Source organism: Tachypleus tridentatus, chromosome 10 (assembly GCF_004210375.1).
Source record: "Tachypleus tridentatus isolate NWPU-2018 chromosome 10, ASM421037v1, whole genome shotgun sequence".
Classification (NCBI taxonomy): Eukaryota; Metazoa; Arthropoda; class Merostomata; order Xiphosura; family Limulidae; genus Tachypleus; species Tachypleus tridentatus.
The window spans coordinates 98,798,800-98,822,283 of NC_134834.1; the positions used below are offsets into that span (position 1 = coordinate 98,798,800).

General features: G+C 31.9%; 1 protein-coding gene across 4 annotated transcripts in view; it reads right to left on the bottom strand.

The window, feature by feature from the left end:
- Positions 1 to 22,322, bottom strand: part of LOC143229934 (apicoplast pyruvate carrier 1-like) — a 52,917-nt gene extending 30,595 nt beyond the window's left edge. For all 4 annotated transcript variants that reach the window (XM_076462807.1, XM_076462806.1, XM_076462808.1 and 1 more), the window contains exons 1-2: positions 22,169 to 22,322; positions 8,980 to 9,166 (exon numbers count right to left, since the gene is read on the bottom strand). The gene's annotated coding sequence lies outside the window, so the exon portion shown is untranslated. The remainder of the gene's footprint in view (positions 1 to 8,979; positions 9,167 to 22,168) is intronic.
- Between the last annotated feature and the right edge of the window lie 1,162 nt (positions 22,323 to 23,484).

Sequence of the window (23,484 nt, forward strand, 5' to 3'; positions counted from 1 at the left end):
TTTCGCACAAAGCTACTTGAGGGCTATCTGTGCTAGCCGTCCCTAATTTAGCAGTATAAGACTAGAGGGAAGGCAGCTAGTCATCACCACCCACCGCCAACTCTTAGGCTATTTTACCAACGAATAGTGGGATTGACCGTCACTATATAACGCCCCCACGGCTGAAAGGGTGAGCATGTTTGGTGCCACGGGAATGCGAACCCGCGACCCTCAGATTACGAGTCGCACGTCTTAACACGCTTGGCCATGCCGGGCCCAAAGGCGAGACATTCAATTCAGTTTGTTCTACATCGTTCAATAAAATAAAGTTTTTATATTATATAATCCCGAAAATGTATATTTATGTATAAATCAAACAACAACAAATATATCTAAACACACACACACACATATATATATATACACACACAGAAAAGGGACAACAAATAATATACATACATAAATGGAGAACAACAAATTTATGTACATTTGTATATTGTACATGATTAATTATTATTGTCACAAGGTAAATAAAGAAATAATGCAATATAATTTTATTACTAAATCATTCTGAAAATACTTTTAAACCTCAACAAAAATTACATCATGTCAGTTTATTAAGACAAACTTAAGTAGACAATTTCTTAGAACAAATAACGCACCTTAAGTAACACAAAACTTTGCCGAAACTCACTAAAATAACGTACGTTTGGATTTCTAACACAAATCCAGTTTTCAAGAAGTAAAATAAAACATTTTTGTTTATTTGCTGTTTTCATTACATCACAATTTTTCGCAAATACTTAAACTTACTGAAAGTTTCCAGAAAACGTTTTTAATTTTAAAAAGATTAAAATAAACATATTATATGAATGTGTAAAATATTTAATGTTCAATTTGAAAAACAATAGAGTGAAAACTAAACACATTATATGATTATATTCAATGTTCAGTACTCTCATTTCATTTATAATCTAAGAGAAACGACGCTATTGGCTATCACTTACTGCTACAAAGTAGATCATTCCATAAATCATAGCTGTATGTTTCTTTTTAACTTTTACTTTCTCCAATTACTTGCCACTACAAAGTAGATCATTTCATAAACAGTAGCTTTATGTTTCTTTTTTAACTCATATTTTATTTAATTATTTACCGTTACAAAGTTGGTCATTCCATAAATCAAAGCTTTATGTTTATTATTAGTTAAACTTTATCTATTTACTTATAACTATCCAGTAACTATTCCGTAAATCATAGCTGTATGTTTATTATTAGTTTAAAACTTTCTCCATATACTTACCATTACAGAGTACACTATTCCGTAAATCAGGGCTTTATGTTTATTATTAGTTTAAAACTTTCTCTATTTACTTACCACTACACAGTAGACTATTCCGTAAATCATAGCTGTATGTTTATTATTAGTTTATACTTTCTTTATTTACTTATCACTACACAGTAGACTATTCCGTAAATCATAGCTGTATGTTTATTATTAGTTTATACTTTCTTTATTTACTTACCACTACACAGTAGACTATTCCGTAAATCATAGCTGTATGTTTATTATTAGTTTATACTTTCTCTATTTTCTTTCCAGTACACAATAGACTATTCCGTAAATCATAGCTGTATGTTTATTATTAGTTTATACTTTTTCTATTTACTTATCACTACACAGTAAGTATTCCGTAAATCATAGCTGTATGTTTATTATTAGTTTATACTTTCTCTATTTACTGATCAAAACATAGTAACTATTCCGTAAATCATAGCTGTATGTTTATTATTAGTTTATACTTTCTCTATTTACTTATCACTACATAGTAGACTATTCCGTAAATCATAGCTGTATGTTTATTATTAGTTTATACTTTCTCTATTTTCTTACCAGTACACAATAGACTATTCCGTAAATCATAGCTGTATGTTTATTATTAGTTTATACTTTTTCTATTTACTTATCACTACACAGTAAGTATTCCGTAAATCATAGCTGTATGTTTATTATTAGTTTATACTTTCTCTATTTACTGATCAAAACATAGTAACTATTCCGTAAATCATAGCTGTATGTTTATTATTAGTTTATACTTTCTCTATTTACTTATCACTACATAGTAGACTATTCCGTAAATTATAGCTGTATGTTTATTATTAGCTTATATTTTATCTATTTACTTACCACTACACAGTAACTATTCCGTGAATCATAGCTTTATGTTTATTATTACTTTATACTTTCTCTATTTACTTACCACTACACAGTAGACTATTCCGTAAATCATAGCTGTATGTTTATTATTAGTTTATACTTTCTCTATTTACTTATCACTACACAGTAGACTATTCCGTAAATCATAGCTTTATGTTTATTATTAGTTTATACTTTCTCTATTTACTTATCACTACACAATGGACTATTCAGTAAATCATAGTTGTATGTTTATTATTAGTTTATACTCTATTTACTTATCACTCCACAGTAGACTATTCCGTGACTCATAGCTGTATGTTTATTATTAGTTTATACTTTCTCTATTTACTTATCACTACAGAGTAGACTATTCCGTAAATCATAGCTTTATGTTCATTATTAGTTTATACTTTCTCTATTTACTTATCACTACACAGTAGACTATTCCGTAAATCATAGTTTATTATTAGTTTATAGTTTCTCTATTTACTTACCACTACACAGTAATTATTCCGTAAATCATAGCTGTATGTTTGTTATTAGGTATACTTTCTTTATTAACTTACCATTACAGAATAGAGTATTCCGTAAATCATAGCTTTATGTTTATTATTACTTTATTATTTCTCTATTTACTTACAACTACACAGTATCTATTCCGTAAATCATAGCTGTATGTTTCTTATTAGTGTATACTTTCTTTATTAACTTACCATTACAGAATAGAGTATTCCGTAAATCATAGCTTTATGTTTATTATTACTTTATTATTTCTCTATTTACTTATCACTACACAGAAGAATATTCCGTAAATTATAGCTGTATGTTTATTATTAGTTTAAAACTTTATCTATTTACTTACCATTACAGAGTAGACTATTCCGTAAATCATAGCTTTATGTTTATTATAGGTTTGTACTTTCTCTATTTACTTACCAGTACACAGTAGACTATTCCGTAAATCATAGCTGTATGTTTATTATTAGTTTATACTTTCTCTATTTACTTATCACTACACAGTAAGTATTCCGTGACTCATAGCTGTATGTTTATTATTAGTTTATACTTTCTCTATTTACTTATCACTACACAGTAACTATTCCGTGACTCATAGCTGTATGTTTATTATTAGTTTATACTTTTTCTATTTACTTACCACTACACAGTAAGTATTCCGTAAATCATAGCTGTATGTTTATTATTAGTTTATACTTTCTCTATTTACTTATCACTACACAGTAGACTATTCCGTAAATCATGGCTGTATGTTTATTATTAGTTTATACTATATCTATTTACTTACCATTACAGAGTAGACTCTTCCGTAAATCATAGTTTATTATTAGTTTATAGTTTCTCTATTTACTTACCACTACACAGTAATTATTCCGTAAATCATAGCTGTATGTTTATTATTAGTTTATACCTTCTCTATTTACTTATCACTATACATTAGACTATTCCGTAAATCATAGGTTTATGTTTATTATTAGTTTAAAACTTTCTCTATATACTTACCATTACAGAGTACACTATTCCGTAAATCAGGGCTTTATGTTTATTATTAGTTTAAAACTTTCTCTATTTACTTACCACTACACAGTAGACTATTCCGTAAATCATAGCTGTATGTTTATTATTAGTTTATACTTTCTTTATTTACTTATCACTACACAGTAGACTATTCCGTAAATCATAGCTGTATGTTTATTATTAGTTTATACTTTCTTTATTTACTTACCACTACACAGTAGACTATTCCGTAAAACATAGCTGTATGTTTATTATTAGTTTATACTTTCTCTATTTACTTACCACTACACAGTAGACTATTCCGTAAATCATAGCTGTATGTTTATTATTAGTTTATACTTTCTCTATTTTCTTACCAGTACACAATAGACTATTCCGTAAATCATAGCTGTATGTTTATTATTAGTTTATACTTTTTCTATTTACTTATCACTACACAGTAAGTATTCCGTAAATCATAGCTGTATGTTTATTATTAGTTTATACTTTTTCTATTTACTGATCAAAACATAGTAACTATTCCGTAAATCATAGCTGTATGTTTATTATTAGTTTATACTTTCTCTATTTACTTATCACTACATAGTAGACTATTCCGTAAATTATAGCTGTATGTTTATTATTAGCTTATATTTTCTCTATTTACTTACCACTACACAGTAACTATTCCGTGAATCATAGCTTTATGTTTATTACTACTTTATACTTTCTCTATTTACTTACCACTACACAGTAGACTATTCCGTAAATTATAGCTGTATGTTTATTATTAGCTTATATTTTCTCTATTTACTTACCACTACACAGTAACTATTCTGTGAATCATAGCTGTATGTTTATTATTAGTTTATACTTTCTCTATTTACTTATCACCACACAGTAGACTATTCCGTAAATCATAGCTTTATGTTTATTATTAGTTTATACTTTCTTTATTTACTTATCACTACACAGTAGACTATTCCGTAAATCATAGCTGTATGTTTATTATTAGTTTATACTTTCTCTATTTACTTATCACTACACAGTAGACTATTCCGTAAATCATAGCTTTATGTTTATTATTAGTTTATACTTTCTCTATTTACTTATCACTACACAATGGACTATTCAGTAAATCATAGTTGTATGTTTATTATTAGTTTATACTCTATTTACTTATCACTCCACAGTAGACTATTCCGTGACTCATAGCTGTATGTTTATTATTAGTTTATACTTTCTCTATTTACTTATCACTACAGAGTAGACTATTCCGTAAATCATAGCTTTATGTTCATTATTAGTTTATACTTTCTCTATTTACTTATCACTACACAGTAGACTATTCCGTAAATCATAGTTTATTATTAGTTTATAGTTTCTCTATTTACTTACCACTACACAGTAATTATTCCGTAAATCATAGCTGTATGTTTGTTATTAGGGTATACTTTCTTTATTAACTTACCATTACAGAATAGAGTATTCCGTAAATCATAGCTTTATGTTTATTATTACTTTATTATTTCTCTATTTACTTACAACTACACAGTATCTATTCCGTAAATCATAGCTGTATGTTTCTTATTAGTGTATACTTTCTTTATTAACTTACCATTACAGAATAGAGTATTCCGTAAATCATAGCTTTATGTTTATTATTACTTTATTATTTCTCTATTTACTTATCACTACACAGAAGAATATTCCGTAAATTATAGCTGTATGTTTATTATTAGTTTAAAACTTTATCTATTTACTTACCATTACAGAGTAGACTATTCCGTAAATCATAGCTTTATGTTTATTATAGGTTTGTACTTTCTCTATTTACTTACCAGTACACAGTAGACTATTCCGTAAATCATAGCTGTATGTTTATTATTAGTTTATACTTTCTCTATTTACTTATCACTACACAGTAAGTATTCCGTGACTCATAGCTGTATGTTTATTATTAGTTTATACTTTCTCTATTTACTTATCACTACACAGTAACTATTCCGTGACTCATAGCTGTATGTTTATTATTAGTTTATACTTTTTCTATTTACTTACCACTACACAGTAAGTATTCCGTAAATCATAGCTGTATGTTTATTATTAGTTTATACTTTCTCTATTTACTTATCACTACACAGTAGACTATTCCGTAAATCATGGCTGTATGTTTATTATTAGTTTATACTATATCTATTACTTACCATTACAGAGTAGACTCTTCCGTAAATCATAGTTTATTATTAGTTTATAGTTTCTCTATTTACTTACCACTACACAGTAATTATTCCGTAAATCATAGCTGTATGTTTATTATTAGTTTATACCTTCTCTATTTACTTATCACTATACATTAGACTATTCCGTAAATCATAGGTTTATGTTTATTATTAGTTAAACTTTATCTATTTACTTATAACTATCCAGTAACTATTCCGTAAATCATAGCTGTATGTTTATTATTAGTTTAAAACTTTCTCTATATACTTACCATTACAGAGTACACTATTCCGTAAATCATAGCTGTATGTTTATTATTAGTTTATACTTTCTTTATTTACTTATCACTACACAGTAGACTATTCCGTAAATCATAGCTGTATGTTTATTATTAGTTTATACTTTCTTTATTTACTTACCACTACACAGTAGACTATTCCGTAAAACATAGCTGTATGTTTATTATTAGTTTATACTTTCTCTATTTACTTACCACTACACAGTAGACTATTCCGTAAATCATAGCTGTATGTTTATTATTAGTTTATACTTTCTCTATTTTCTTACCAGTACACAATAGACTATTCCGTAAATCATAGCTGTATGTTTATTATTAGTTTATACTTTTTCTATTTACTTATCACTACACAGTAAGTATTCCGTAAATCATAGCTGTATGTTTATTATTAGTTTATACTTTCTCTATTTACTGATCAAAACATAGTAACTATTCCGTAAATCATAGCTGTATGTTTATTATTAGTTTATACTTTCTCTATTTACTTATCACTACATAGTAAGCTGTTCCGTGAATCATAGCTGTATGTTTATTATTAGTTTATACTTTCTCTATTTACTTATCACTACACAGTAGACCATTCCGTAAATCATAGCTGTATGTTTATTATTAGTTTATACTTTCTCTATTTACTTATCACTACACAGTAGACCATTCCGTAAATCATAGCTGTATGTTTATTATTAGTTTATACTTTTTGTATTTACTTATCACTACATAGTAAGCTATTCCGTGAATCATAGCTGTATGTTTATTATTAGTTTATACTTTCTCTATTTACTTATCACTACACAGTAGACCATTCCGTAAATCATAGCTGTATGTTTATTATTAGTTTATACTTTCTCTATTTACTTATCACTACACAGTAGACCATTCCGTAAATCATAGCTGTATGTTTATTATTAGTTTATACTTTCTCTATTTACTTATCACTACACAGTAAGTATTCCGTAAATCATAGCTGTATGTTTATTATTAGTTTATACTTTCTCTATTTACTTATCACTACACAGTAAGTATTCCGTAAATCATAGCTGTATGTTTATTATTAGTTTATACTTTCTCTATTTACTTATCACTACACAGTAAGTATTCCGTAAATCATAGCTGTATGTTTATTATTAGTTTATACTTTCTTTATTTTTTTACCAGTACACAGTAGACTATTCTGTGAATCATAGCTGTAAGTTTATTATTAGTTTATACTTTCTCTATTTACTTATCACTACACAGTAAGTATTCCGTAAATCATAGCTGTATGTTTATTATTAGTTTATACTTTCTCTATTTACTGATCAAAACATAGTAACTATTCCGTAAATCATAGCTGTATGTTTATTATTAGTTTATACTCTGTCTATTTACTTATCACTCCACAGTAACTATTCCGTAAATCTTAACTGTATGTTTATTATTAGTTTATACTTTCTCTATTTACTTACCACTACACAGTAGACTATTCCGTAAAACATAGCTGTATGTTTATTATTAGTTTATACTCTGTCTATTTACTTATCACTCCACAGTAACTATTCCGTAAATCTTAACTGTATGTTTATTATTAGTTTATACTTTCTCTATTTACTTATCACTACATAGTAAGCTATTCCGTAAATCATAGCTGTATGTTTATTATTAGTTTATACTTTCTCTATTTACTTATCACTACACAGTAGACCATTCCGTAAATCATAGCTGTATGTTTATTATTAGTTTATACTTTCTCTATTTACTTATCACTACACAGTAAGTATTCCGTAAATCATAGCTGTATGTTTATTATTAGTTTATACTTTCTCTATTTACTTATCACTACACAGTAAGTATTCCGTAAATCATAGCTGTATGTTTATTATTAGTTTATACTTTCTCTATTTACTTATCACTACACAGTAAGTATTCCGTAAATCATAGCTGTATGTTTATTATTAGTTTATACTTTCTTTATTTTTTTACCAGTACACAGTAGACTATTCTGTGAATCATAGCTGTAAGTTTATTATTAGTTTATACTTTCTCTATTTACTTATCACTACACAGTAAGTATTCCGTAAATCATAGCTGTATGTTTATTATTAGTTTATACTTTCTCTATTTACTTATCACTACACAGTAAGTATTCCGTAAATCATAGCTGTATGTTTATTATTAGTTTATACTTTCTTTATTTTTTACCAGTACACAGTAGACTATTCTGTGAATCATAGCTGTAAGTTTATTATTAGTTTATACTTTCTCTATTTACTTATCACTACACAGTAAGTATTCCGTAAATCATAGCTGTATGTTTATTATTAGTTTATACTTTCTCTATTTACTGATCAAAACATAGTAACTATTCCGTAAATCATAGCTGTATGTTTATTATTAGTTTATACTCTGTCTATTTACTTATCACTCCACAGTAACTATTCCGTAAATCTTAACTGTATGTTTATTATTAGTTTATACTTTCTCTATTTACTTACCACTACACAGTAGACTATTCCGTAAAACATAGCTGTATGTTTATTATTAGTTTATACTCTGTCTATTTACTTATCACTCCACAGTAACTATTCCGTAAATCTTAACTGTATGTTTATTATTAGTTTATACTTTCTCTATTTACTTACCACTACACAGTAGACTATTCCGTAAATCATAGCTGTGTGTTTATTATTAGTTTATACTTTCTCTATTTACTTATCACTACACAGTAGACTATTCCATAAATCATAGGTTGTATGTTTATTATTAGTTTATACTTTCTCTATTTACTTACCACTACGAAGTAGATCATTCCCTAGATGAAAACTGTGTGTTTGTTTTGAAACACTTCAGCAACAATGGAAGGAATACATAGAAACTCAGCAGGAAACGTAGCAAATAGTATACAAATCCTCATTATTAATATTATTATTTCACCGTAAGATGTCACCACCAGGGTAAACAGCAGCAGTGTTTCAGTCCTAGGAAAATAACTACGTGTTAAATGTTTATATAACAGTTTTAAGTAAAGGAATTCTTAAGTACGAGAAACCCACTTAAAGTAAATGTGTATCTCAGAACGGCTGGTATGGGTATTAACACTTTTACTGATAAGGAAAGAACAACGTTTCGACCTTCCTGGGTCATCCTCAGGTTAATATTAGGATGACCTAGGGAGGTCGAAACGTTATTCTCTCGTTATAAATAAAAATGTTAATACCCATACCAGCCGTTCTGAGATACAATTTTAGGTTAAAGCTTTGAGGAATTTCAGCGTTAATAAATAGAAAACTGATAAAAGTATAACTGAATTATAAAAATCAGGAGGTAAACATCGTGTAGTGTATTACAAATTAATACACTTACACTGTAATAGAAATTAATGAGGAAATCCGAAGTGGCTGAAGAAAAGCTGAAATATACTGACGCAAGTTTGCTTTATTACTTAAAATTACATATGTTTTATCTCTAGTTGTGAAGGCTAGAAAAAATTACAAATAACTATTTATTCAACTCAAAGAGACTAAAATAAATTACCAATATTTGTTAAAGATGTAGACGCTCCAGTTCAGAATAATTAACATTCCAAAGTAATAACGAATAGGAGAAGAACTGAACTTACTAATATATAATACATTTGCGGGAGAAACTGTTTCATTTGTAATCAGTGATGTCGAGAACACCTATTTGTAGAGAAAAATATATACGTAAAAACGGCTCGTTTGGGTTGAGAAAATATTTTACATAGAGGAGCGAACAATGTTTCGTCCTTCTTCGGTCATCGTCAGGTTCACAAAGAGAGAGGTAACTGACCGGAAGCTGACCACATGTTTGAAAGGGGGTTGTGTAACTGAGTGTCGGAATGTAGAGAGCGGTGTTAGATGTTTGAATATATAATTTTATATTATTTATTATATTATTTTTAATATAGGTGTAAAGGTTTTCCTTTGTTTTGGTTTATTTTGAGTTTAAGTTGTTGTATAAGTAAGGCTTTTTCAATTTTGCGTTTGTTTATGTTTGTTTCTTTATTTAGTATTTGAGTGTTGATGATGACTTTTTATGTTCTTTGAATCTGATTTCCATTTTTCTACTTGTTTCTCCAATATAGAAGTTGTGGCAGTTATCACATTGTATTTTGTAAATAATGTTGGTGTGGTGTTTGTCAGTGTAGTTTTTACATAGTATAGACCTCAGTTTTGTGCCTGTTTTTTGAATAAATTTGGTTTTAACCGGAATGTCATATTTTGTTACTAGTTTTTACCAAATTTTGGTCATGTTTCTGCTGATGTCGGGAATACATGGTGTGCAGCAGTATATGGTTTCGTGATTTTTTGATTCGTGAGATATATTTACTTTTGTTAGTTGATTTTGCTTTATGTCTAGGTGTGTACGTATAATGTTTTCTGGTTTGTGGAGGAACTTATTGATGTTGATGAAGTATTTTTTTTTTTATTTTGTCTAATTCATCGTTAATTTTATCTGGTGAGCATAGTTTTATGGCTGTGTTTATTTGGTTTCTTAGTATGTTGAGTTTTTGTTTTGTTTCATGTGCTGAGTCCCAAGGAATGTATAGTCCATTATGGGTGAAGTTTCGGTGGATTTCTGTTTTAAATTGTGTATCGGTTGTTGTAATTTTGAGGTTAAGAAATGATATTTGATTGCTTTCTTCCTGTTCACATGTGAAGTTAATGTTGGGATGCATAGAGTTAATGTGATTGAAAAAATTAAGTGTGTGTTCTGTAGATGTGAATCCCGCAATCGTGTCATCTACATATCTGTACCAGTATAGTGGTGGATGTAATGCTGTGTTAATTGCTTGTGTTTCAACTTATGTCATAAAATATTGGCTAGAACTGGTGATACTGGGTTGCCCATGCTCAGGCTATTTGTTTGTATATAGTTGTGGTTGTTGAACATGAAGTTTGTCTTCATCGTGGTGAATTCTATGAGGGTTGCTAATTGGTGCTAGGAATTTTTCTACAAATGGGTTAGGGTCTCGGATATAGAGTTTTAAGGCGATCTTGCAGGCTTTAGTGGTTGGAACTTCTGTAAAGAGGGATATAACATCGAAACTGGCCATTAAAGCTTTATGATTAAGTTGATTTAGATTCGACTTGAAATTAAAAGAGTCTTTGATGAATGAGCTGGCTGATGTTACATATTTGGAGAATGCCCATGCTATGTATTTACCAAGATTGTAATTAAACGATTCATATGTGGACATTATTGGTCGTAATGGACAATCTGGTTTATGAGGTTTGGGGATGTCGTATATTTGTGGCTGGCGTGAGTCGGTTTTACGTAGGTAGGAATAAAGTGTTTGTGAAATTGTGTTGGCTTTTTTCATTTGTAGTAGTAATTTGTTAAGTTGTGTTTCGTGTGTCTTTGTTAGATTTGTGTGTATTAGTTTAAATTTGTTTGTGTCTGATAGGATGTTCTTCATTTTTTGGATGTATTCATTCGTATTTATTATTACTATAGCGTTACCTTTATCTGCTTTTAGAATTTTTATGTTTCTGTCTTATTTTAGGTTTTTAATGGAATTAATGTCTCTTTTTGTAAGATTGTTTTTTAGCTTTCTGTTTTGTGAAATTATTTGATGGTTTTGTAAGAAAATTCTTTGAAAAAATCGTTTAAGATGTTGTTTTTAGGTGTTTCTGGAAAATATAAATTTTTAATTTTTCCTGGGAAGTTTGGCTGTTGGATGTCAATACAATTGTCTAAGTTGTCTTCTTTCTGTTGGTTGTTTTTGGTTGTTTCCTTGTTTTTCTTCTCTGTAGAAAGTATCACAAGTCTTCTGGCTAGATCTTCTAAACATGTTTTGATTTCTATGGTTGGAATGTACCTAGGTGCTATTGCGAAGTTGAGTCCTTTGTTAAGTAGATGTATCTCGTCTGTGTTTAATTGTCGGTCGGATCTGTTAATTATGAGGTTAGTTAACGGTTTGTCGTGATGTCTTTTCTGTTTGTATCTTAATTTTTCTAGTTTTTGTTGTGGCAGATCTTTTTGTCTCTGTGGTTCTTAGTATTGATTTGGTTTATGTTTCGTTGTATAAGTCTGTAAATCTCTGGTTTGGTGCAGCATGCCAGTTGATGGTCTAGGTTCATTTTTTGTTTTTGTAAGTCATGTAGTTCTTTGTATCTCGTGTTCAACATGGCTTTAAGTAGTTTTTGTCTGTAAATTTTGGATAATGTTTTGATAGTTTTACCTTTACAAAATTAGGATTTAGTTGTTCCTTTCTACATTGTTGAATGAAATATATGTTATTTCTTCTATTGATAATTCTTTGGTTTAAATTTCTTAGTTTCTTAACGATCGGATGAACGTGTACTGTTAAAAGTGGTGTAAGGTATGCTAGTTCAGACATAATGGTAACATAATGCTGCATACCATATAATCCCGAGATCAGCAGAAAAATAACTAACATTTGGCAAAAACTAGTAACAAAATATGACATTCCAGTTAATACCAAATTTATTCAAAAACCTGGCACAAAACTGAGCTAATAAACCAAACAGTTATCGACAAACAGTTACAGCCTGACCAGCTGTGTACGTAAAATTCTCGAAAGAATAATAAGTAATAGGCTCTCCACATTTTTGGAGATTAATTCAAAATTACCAGAAGAACAAAACGGATTTAGAAAATATAGACAAACAACAGATCATTTAATTAGATTAACTGAAACAATAATTAATAGCTTTAATAAAAAAGAGTGCACTGTCGTCTGCTTTCTCGATATCTAGAAAGCATTCGACACTGTATGGCACGATGGTATTCGGTTCCGTATGTATGAAGTGGGTCAACTGTGTGGAATTATTAATACGCTGGTTATCTAACTTTTTGGAAAATAGAAAATCCAGAGTAAACGTAAAGGGAACTTTCTCGGAGTTCTTCACTCCAGAAGCTGGAGTTCCTCAAGGAGGGTGGTTAGTCCTATTCTCTTCATCATGTATGTAAATAATATGCTACTTGAAGACCCAACCTATGGATACGCGTCTCAGTTCACTGATGATGTAACAATTTGGAAAAGTGCCCCAACACCAGAAATAGCAGCCACTAACTTACAACCACAACTAAACAGATTAAGTGAATATTGTGAAAAATATAGAATTAAAATAAACACAGCGAAGACATAATTAGTGATATTTTCAAAATCAACGAAACATGAAAAAGCACAACCGTAGATTTATATGAATGGAGATCTTCTCCAGACTGTTACAACTGCAAAATATTTAGGATTAACATGTGATTCAAAACTTACCTGGATAAAACATGTAAATAACAAAAACTAAAATTCGGCGAAAAATAAACTATGCTAGGAGTCTAACTGGTAAAAACTACGGAACAACACCAGAAATAATTAAAATATACAAGACGTACATTAGACCAGTAATAGACTATGCAGCTCCTGCATGGATCAATATAAGTGAAAAACAAATACAAACCAAACTCCAAACATTACAGAATACACTAATTACATCAGCATACAGAAGACAAACCACTTCCTCAAAGTTCATGCACAATTACTCAAACACACAAACAATACCAGATAGACTTCTACATAGTACAATAAAATATTTTGATAAAAATTGGCAAAAAAATGAGTTGTTATGCGAACTAGACAGATATTGTACATATGATGATGAGAGACCTAAACACCTCTCCCCGTTAAATTTGTACATCAGATCTTTAAGATAAAATCAAATTTAAAATAATAATAATAATAGCAATATTCGACTAGAGCTAAAATAAAACAGGCCACCTACGTTCTAGACTTATTAAATAGTAATAATAGCAATAATAGATTTTGTTTGTTTGGAATTTCGCACAAAGCTACTCGAGGGCTATCTGTGCTAGCCGTCCCTAATTTAGCAGTGTAAGACTAGAGAAAAGGCAGCTAGTCATCACCACCCACCGCCATCTCTTGGGCTACTCTTTTACCAACAAATAGTGGAATTGACCGTCACATTATAACGCCACCACGGCTGATAGGGCGAGCATGTTTGGCGCGACCGGGATGCGAACACGCGACCCTCAGAGTAGGAGTCGCACGCCTTAACACGCTTGGCCATGCCGGGCCAGCAATAATAGAATAGAGCTAAAATAAAACAGGCCACCTACGTTCTAGACTTATTAAATAATAATAATAATAAAATCAAAGAACAATATAAATGGACATTGTCGTGAAAAGGACCTGACTAAACTTATGATATCACTCCAGCCATTCAGTATTTACTCGAAATATATTAATCTGGCTACTCCAACAAAGTCATGGAAGGAGAAAGAGGTCTAGTGTACCTGACCCTCCTGGGTATACAAATATATATACCCAAATACCAGAGAGAGAGTTACCTCTTTCTTTCTTTGTGAATCTGACGATGACCGAAGAAGGTCGAAACGTTGTTCGCTTCCTTACGTAAAATATTTTCTCAACCAAACGAGCTGTTTTTACAAATATATATATATATATATATGTTTCAAATATAACTTTGAATAATCAGTTTTGCAAGATGTTCTACAAATGGTTTGTTTGTTTTGAATTTTGTGCAAAAATACACGAGGACTATCTGCGCTAGCCGTTCCTAATTTAATAACGTAAGACTAGAATGAAGGCAGCTAGTCCTCACCCCTCGACGCCCACACTTGGGCTACTCTTTTACCAACGAATAGTGGGATTAACCGTCACATTATAACGCTCCTACGGCTGAAAGGACGAGTATGTTTGGTGTGACGGGGATTCAAACCCGCGACATTTGGATTACGAATTGAATATCTTAACCAACTGGCCATGCCGGGCCGTTCTACTAATGTGAGTTATGATTAACTTCCTAGTTTTCGGTATTGTCTTTTGTGTCAGTATCAAATTGATCTGTCAATGAACACTTGATATAACATCAGTACTAATAACTGATAATCTGTTTCTTTTAAATTTCCGCGTTTACAGTGTGAAGTAACAGCCAGAGGGAAAGAAGATAGTGGACAGCACCAGCCGCCAACTGATGTGGCACTGTTGAAATAGTGAGATTTGAACAACTTATAGCCCATCCGCAGCCTCAGAGTACGGAGCGCATTACTGTTTGTACCTCTTTAGGTATAGAAACAAAAAAATAACCTAGAATACATCATGTGATTAGTCTATATGTAAGTAAAGACCAAAAGCTGTCATCTAAAGTGGCTGGTTAGCACACATGACTAATCAGTCATGGTATGTGAACCTGGCTTTCATAATAAATAATCAAACCTAACCATTTGTTCCTTTATATTATTAAGGATTGTTAAGCTAAGATTTATATAAGATTGTGTGGTAATTAGGAATGGTTTGTGTATATTCTTTATTACATATATATAAACAGTACAATCCTGCTATGCGTTTATTCACAACTGGATAATTTTCTTTCATCACAAACAACAGTGAAGAACCAAACCATGCAAGATTTCGTCATGATTTTTGTATCAAGGATCTGTATAAACCTGGTGAGTATTTAATAAGATACATATAATTATCAGTCTGTTACTTCTAATAAATTAATATATTTATTTTGTAAGCTACAAATTACAGCAGGAGTTCAGCACAATGTTACGGTTAATTACACAAAAACTGTTTAAAAGTCTCATAATGTAATATGACAAAACGAATTCTGCAAAGAAATATTTACCAGTGTATTTTTAATATCATGTATGTCAACAGCATTATAGCCTTTCACTATTAACCTCTTGATAAGGACTTTTGAACTGGCATTTTGAATGCAGATTAAATCTGCAATTATAGCTTTGAAAGAATTATCTACAACTCACAAAAAGTTTGAAAAATTATGCAGTTAGTAAGAGTTGAATGTTCGTCAAAGACTTCCTTGACTCGTATCTGAGCCCTCTATGCCATTTTGTAATTACATTTTAACTATGCATTCAGCAAAACATGTTCATGGTAAGAAAATATTGGATATGAATTTGGTGAGTTCAATTTCTTGTGATGCTAAGTTTGGTGAGTTCACTCTCTTGTGATGATAACTTTGGTGAGTTCACTTTCTCGTGATGATGACTTTGGTGAGTTCACTCTCTTGTGATGATAACTTTGGTGAGTTCACTCTCTGTGATGATAACTTTGGTGAGTTCACTCTCTTGTGATGATGACTTTGGTGAGTTCATCTCTGTGATGATAACTTTGGTTGTTCACTCTCTTGTGATGATAACTTGGTTAGTTCACCTCTTGTGATGGTAACTTTGGTTAGTTCACTCTCTTGTGATGATCACTTTGGTTTGTTCACTCTCTGTGATGATAACTTTGGTTAGTTCACTCTCTTGTGATGATGACTTTGGTGAGTTCATCTCCTGTGATGATAACTTTGGTTAGTTCACTCTGTTGTGATGATAACTTTGGTTAGTTCACTCTGTTGTGATGATAACTTTGGTGAGTTCACTCTCTTGTGATGATAACTTTGGTGAGTTCACTCTCTTGTGATGATGACTGGTGAGTTCATCTCTTGTGATGATAACTTTGGTTAGTTCACTCTCTTGTGATGATCATTTTGGTTTGTTCACTCTCTTGTGATGATAACTTTGGTTAGTTCATTCTCTTGTGATGATAACTTTGGTTTGTTTAGTCTCTTGTGATGATAACTTTGGTTTGTTCACTCTCTTGTGATGATAACTTTGGTTAGTTCATTCTCTTGTAATGATAACTTTGGTTTGTTCACTCTCTTGTGATGATAACTTTGGTCAGTTCACTATCTTGTGATGATAACTTTGATTAGTTCACTCTCTTCTGATGATCACTTTGGTTTGTTCACTCTCTTGTGATGATGACTTTGGTGAGTTCATTCTCTTGTGATGATGACTTTGGTTAGTTCACTCTCTTGTGATGGTAACTTTGGTTAGTTCACTCTGTTGTGATGATAACTTTGGTGAGTCCACTCTGTTGTGATGATAACTTTGGTGAGTTCACTCACTTGTGATGATGACTTTGGTGAGTTCATCTCTTGTGATGATAACTTTGGTTAGTTCACTCTCTTGTGATGATAACTTTGGTTTGTTCACTCTCTTGTGATGATAACTTTGGTTAGTTCACTCTCTTGTGATGATGACTTTGGTGAGTTCATCTCCTGTGATGATAACTTTGGTTAGTTCACTCTGTTGTGATGATAATTTTGGTTAGTTCACTCTGTTGTGATGATAACTTTGGTGAGTTCACTCTCTTGTGATGATAACTTTGGTGAGTTCACTCTCTTGTGATGATGACTGGTGAGTTAATCTCTTGTGATGATGACTTTGGTTAGTTCACTCTCTTGTGATGATCATTTTGGTTTGTTCACTCTCTTGTGATGATAACTTTGGTTAGTTCATTCTCTTGTGATGATAACTTTGGTTTGTTTACTCTCTTGTGATGATAACTTTGGTTTGTTCACTCTCTTGTGATGATAACTTTGGTTAGTTCATTCTCTTGTGATGATAACTTTGGTTTGTTCACTCTCTTGTGATGATAACTTTGGTTAGTTCACTATCTTGTGATGATAACTTTGATTAGTTCACTCTCTTCTGATGATCACTTTGGTTTGTTCACTCTCTTGTGATGATGACTTTGGTGAGTTCATTCTCTTGTGATGATAACTTTGGTGAGTTCACTCTCTTGTGATGATGACTTTGGTGAGTTCATCTCTTGTGATGATAACTTTGGTTAGTTCACTCCCTTGTGATGATCACTTTGGTTTGTTCACTCTCTTGTGATGATAACTTTAGTTAGTTCACTCTCTTGTGATGATGACTTTGGTGAGTTCATCTCTTGTGATGATAACTTTGGTTAGTTCACTCTCTTGTGATGATAACTTTGGTTTGTTCACTCTCTTGTGATGATAACTTTGGTTAGTCTACCTCTTGTGATGATCATTTTGGTTTGTTCACTTTCTTGTGATGATAACTTTGGTTAGTTCACTCTCTTGTGATGATAACTTTGGTTGGTTCTTTCTCTTGTGATGATAACTTTGATTAGTTCACTCTCTTGTGATGATAACTTTGGTTTGTTCATTTTCTTGTGATGATAACTTTGGTGAGTTCACTCTCTTGTGATGATCACTTTGGTTTGTTCACTTTCTTGTGATGATAACTTTGGTTAGTTCACTCTCTTGTGATGATGACTTTGGTTTGTTCACTCTCTTGTGATGATAACTTTGGTTAGTTCATTCTCTTGTGATGATAACTTTGGTTAGTTCACTCTCTTGTGATGATAACTTTGGTTAGTTCATTCTCTCGTGATGATAACCTTGGTTAGTTCACTCTCTTGTGATGATAACTTTAGTTAGTTCACTCTCTTGTGATGATGACTTTGGTGAGTTCATCTCTTGTGATGATAACTTTGGTTAGTTCACTCTCTTGTGATGATAACTTTGGTTTGTTCACTCTCTTGTGATGATAACTTTGGTTAGTTCACTCTCTTGTGATGATCATTTTGGTTTGTTCACTTTCTTGTGATGATAACTTTGGTTAGTTCACTCTCTTGTGATGATAACTTTGGTTGGTTCTTTCTCTTGTGATGATAACTTTGATTAGTTCACTCTCTTGTGATGATAACTTTGGTTTGTTCATTTTCTTGTGATGATAACTTTGGTGAGTTCACTCTCTTGTGATGATCACTTTGGTTTGTTCACTTTCTTGTGATGATAACTTTGGTTAGTTCACTCTCTTGTGATGATGACTTTGGTTTGTTCATTCTCTTGTGATGATAACTTTGGTTAGTTCACTCTCTTGTGATGATAACTTTGGTTAGTTCATTCTCTCGTGATGATAACTTTGGTGAGTTCACTCTCTCGTGATGATAACCTTGGTTAGTTCACTCTCTTGTGATGATAACTTTGGTTTGTTCACTCTCTTGTGATGATAACTTTGGTTAGTTCATTCTCTTGTGATGATAACTTTGGTTAGTTCACTCTCTTGTGATGATAACTTTGGTTAGTTCATTCTCTTGTGACGATAACTTTGGATAGTTCACTCTCTTGTGATGACGACTTTGGTGAGTTCCATCTCTTGTGGTCATGTTTTCTGCTAACAAGTCTAAATATTTTACTATATTTGGGAAGTCGGACTAACAGTGCACTAAAAAAACTTTTATGATAACGAATGTCCAATCGAAAAGTAGAGTTCAAACATTGTATGTGATCGTAAATTTGTTCTTCCAGATTCTTCAGTTTACCTATTGTTGGTTTTCTTTTATTCTAATTGTTCATTTAAAAACAACAACAGAGAATGATTTCGGGCCTATTTATTTCAAACTGTTTTTAATCCCTACAATGGATCATGCTACACTGTCTTATTTAATTAGTATAGCAATTTTATTGTACCAGTACTAGACATAATGCCAACAACACTCATTAGAGTGCTTTAACACTGTCACTCCACTGACTTGAACCACAGCTGTTCAGCCATGCGGTCACCACTTCTGGGCTTCTCGTCTAAAGAATTGCACAATCACAGTAACATATTGCAGAACCTTGGGCATCCTTCAACTTCCAGAATCTCTCAAGAGTCACCTATCAGGAGAAACGTGTGTGGATGTTTGAATCCAAGAGAAGGTAAAACATAAAGTTGTAACAGGAGAGACCCATAACCATGTTCGTCGACGAGTAATGTCTTAGAGTTGCTGTATGAGTTTTACTGAAATTCATGAAATGCAAACTTATTCAACTATAGTGAAATCAATAATAATAAAGTAGACACAAATGTGCTACAGATTATTAATATTTGTTTGAGATCAGTACAATCGACTTGACATAACGTATGATTTTTAAACAAGCACTATTTAGTCTTTTCTACATATTTTTAGTAATTTGTTTTAGATAAAGAGTTAACGCCCAGTTTATAGATTTAATGGGGTGAAAACTAAGCTGTGAGATTGGGTATGACATAGCCTGGTGTTCAGGGCACTCGAGTCGCAATCTGAGTGTCGCGAATTCGGATTACACTCACTCATATACTCGCATTTCAGTGATAGTACAGTTATAATTTACGATCAATCCCACTGTTTGTTAGCAAAAGGCTAGCTCAAGTGTAGGTGGTGGATGATGATGACTAGTTGCTTTCCTTCCTGGTGATGACTAGCTGCTTTCCTTCGAGCTACTAAATAATGGACGGCTGTTAACAAACACCTCGTGTGTAACTATCGCTCGAAATTGAAGTCCAACCAAATTCTTAGATTGAAACGTAGTAAAACTTTATAACTCAAGTAAAGAAGAGACTCTTCTGACGCGATGCCAAATCTGTCGTCCAACGTAAACCTTTTGATAAATAAAAATCCCTTTAGTGTCAGAGACCATAATTTAATCCAACTTTAGTTCTAGATAAGTACATTTCACAGGTATTTGCTAACACCACATTGTAATGTTAGTGGGGTCATTTAAGTAAACCACTTTATAACGTTTTAATATTGAGACAAAAGATCACTGATATAAATACTGATTTTGACGAGAATAAATTATCTAAAGAAACGTGCTCTAATTCACATTGGATTATTAAGATTATAATACATCTCCAAAATCATAAATATTAATTAATTAATTCAGTGGCACATAAACCAGGTTTTGATACTCGTAGTAGGCAGAGCACAGATATCCCACTTTGTAGCTTGTTGTTTAATTACAAACAATTAAATTCATTTGTACAAAAGTTTGTTTTTGGATAATTTGCTGTCAATTGAAAATAACTTAAAAATCACTGAAATTAATATTTAAAATTTGAAAAAAATTAATAGGTTAGATTTGGTTCTCTCAAAATAATTTCCTGGTTTTGGATAATTAACTTTCAACTGAAATTGTAATATTTAGAATAACCATAAATGGAAATTTTTAATCATACACAGAAATATATTTTATCCGTTAGGTTCTTTATCTTGAAAGGTATTTTGTCCTGCATGAGATCTACGACCACCCTAAGGACAACATGGACAATGAAGATGTAGATCCCGTTGTGGCTATGAGATCTACGACCACTCTAAGGACAACGTGGACAATGGAGATGTAGATCCCGTTGTGGCTATGAGATCTACGACCACCCTAAGGACAACGTGGACAATGAAGATGCAGATCCCGTTGTGGCTATGAGATCTACGACCACCCTAAGGACAACGTGGACAATGAAGATGTAGATCAAGTTGTGGCTATGAGATCTACGACCACCCTAAGGACAACGTGGACAATGAAGATGTAGATCCCGTTGTGGCTATGAGATCTACGACCACTCTAAGGACAACGTGGACAATGAAGATGTAGATCCCGTTGTGGCTATGAGATCTACGACCACCCTAAGGACAACGTGGACAATGAAGATGCAGATCCCGTTGTGGCTATGAGATCTACGACCACCCTAAGGACAACGTGGACAATGAAGATGTAGATCAAGTTGTGGCTATGAGATCTACGACCACCCTAAGGACAACGTGGACAATGAAGATGTAGATCAAGTTGTGGCTAGAAATATGTCATCATCTATAAATGTTTGTCCATATGTCTAAAAATAAAATAATGTGATTTGTTGTACTAATAATACTTGCTAAATCTAGCATAACCTCCAGCTTTGATTCTTTGAAATTTTTTCTATGCCCTAGTTAGTACGTTTGTTTGTTTTGGAATTTCGCGCAAAGCCACACGAGGGCTATCAGCGTTAGCCCTCTCTAATTTAGCAGTGTAAGACTAATTGAAGGTAGCTAGTCATCACCACCCACCGACAATTCATGGGCTACTCTTTTACCAATGAATATTGAAAAATATTGACAAACACAACATATCAGATAATCTTCATCAACACACCCTGTACAGTTTATTATTATTTTATTTATATTATATTATACATGATGGTATATCATGTTAGGTAACATAATGTTTTCTTATACGATATTGTATTATCATGATCAAATTACAAATTGTTTGTATTTTTAACCCGTTAAGAAAAAAAATAAGGCGTACTAATAGAACATATTAATATTAGAACACGCCACTTACCTTATAAAAATTATTCACAAACAGTGATGAATGTAACGAACCGATGCACATTACCAGTAAGATGTAAAATTCATACATCTTCAAAGCTTCTTTTGGTGTCACTTCAAGTTCTCTTGGAAATGACTGTTCTGTTTCTTCTACTTTATGATTGGATGAATTTTCTACTGGTATCACCGAATAGTCTTCTCTTTCCTTAAAAGGTATGTACAACTCTTGTAACACTATAAATAACCAATATTAAGTTTCAGCAATACACACGATTTCCTGCTGTGTTTCGGGCCCGGCATGGCCGAGCGCGTTAAGGCATGCGCTCGTAATCTGAGGGTCGCAGGTTTGCATCCGAGTCGCGCTAAACATGCCCGCCCTCCCAGCCGTGTGGGCGTTATAATGTGACGGTCAATCCCACTTTTTGTTGGTAAAAGAGTAGCCCAAGAGTTGGCGGTGGGTGGTGATGACTAGCTGCCTTCCCTCTAGTCTTACACTGCAAAATTAGGGACGGCTAGCACACATAGCCCTCGAATAGCTTTGTGCGAAAATTAAAAACAAACAAACAAACAAAGCTGTGTTTCGATATTTACTGTCAAAACATTAAACAATGATAAACCTCAAGTTTTTACATATCCCTAATTCTGGAGATTTACTCGGTACACTTTTCATTAGTAATTTCTTTTATTTTCTACATCATAATAGCTATTGTATTGTATGGATACATTGGGGTGTGAGTTTTTATAGAACATTGTTGTCTAAGTGGAGAAAAATAAACTTTCATAACATAAACTTATTGGAACTTATTGGATTCTTTACCTTAGAATGATTTTTTAGGTTTAAAACACGGTTTTAAAACATATTCAGGATAGTTGATTAATATTTAGCATACAGTAATGTCAACAATCAATATATTTTTTAAGTTCTAGATAAAATGCCCAATAATGCCATGTTTTAACGAAAATAGCAAAATACCGAGAAGACGTCTCATAAAGGAAGTCAACCAACAATAATCACGATTGACCAGCTGAATAATACTGATGGGACATTTTCATAAGCGACAATTAATAGTCGCCACTAACGCCAAGAACCAAGAAGTTCCACCTAATGGTTCAGGTTTTAATTTTAGTTGTCAGTTTGATTAATAGTACAAGATAATTATCTGAACAAATCTTTCTTACCTCAAGTGTCTCTGACGGAGGTTCTTGGTACAAAAGTAGTCCAACAAGTAAAATACCCCCTTGTACAGCTCCCATTATCAGGAACAAGGTAGGGACACGATCCAAAATTCCATGGTCATGGAAATATCTCAGAGGAGAATACAGAACATT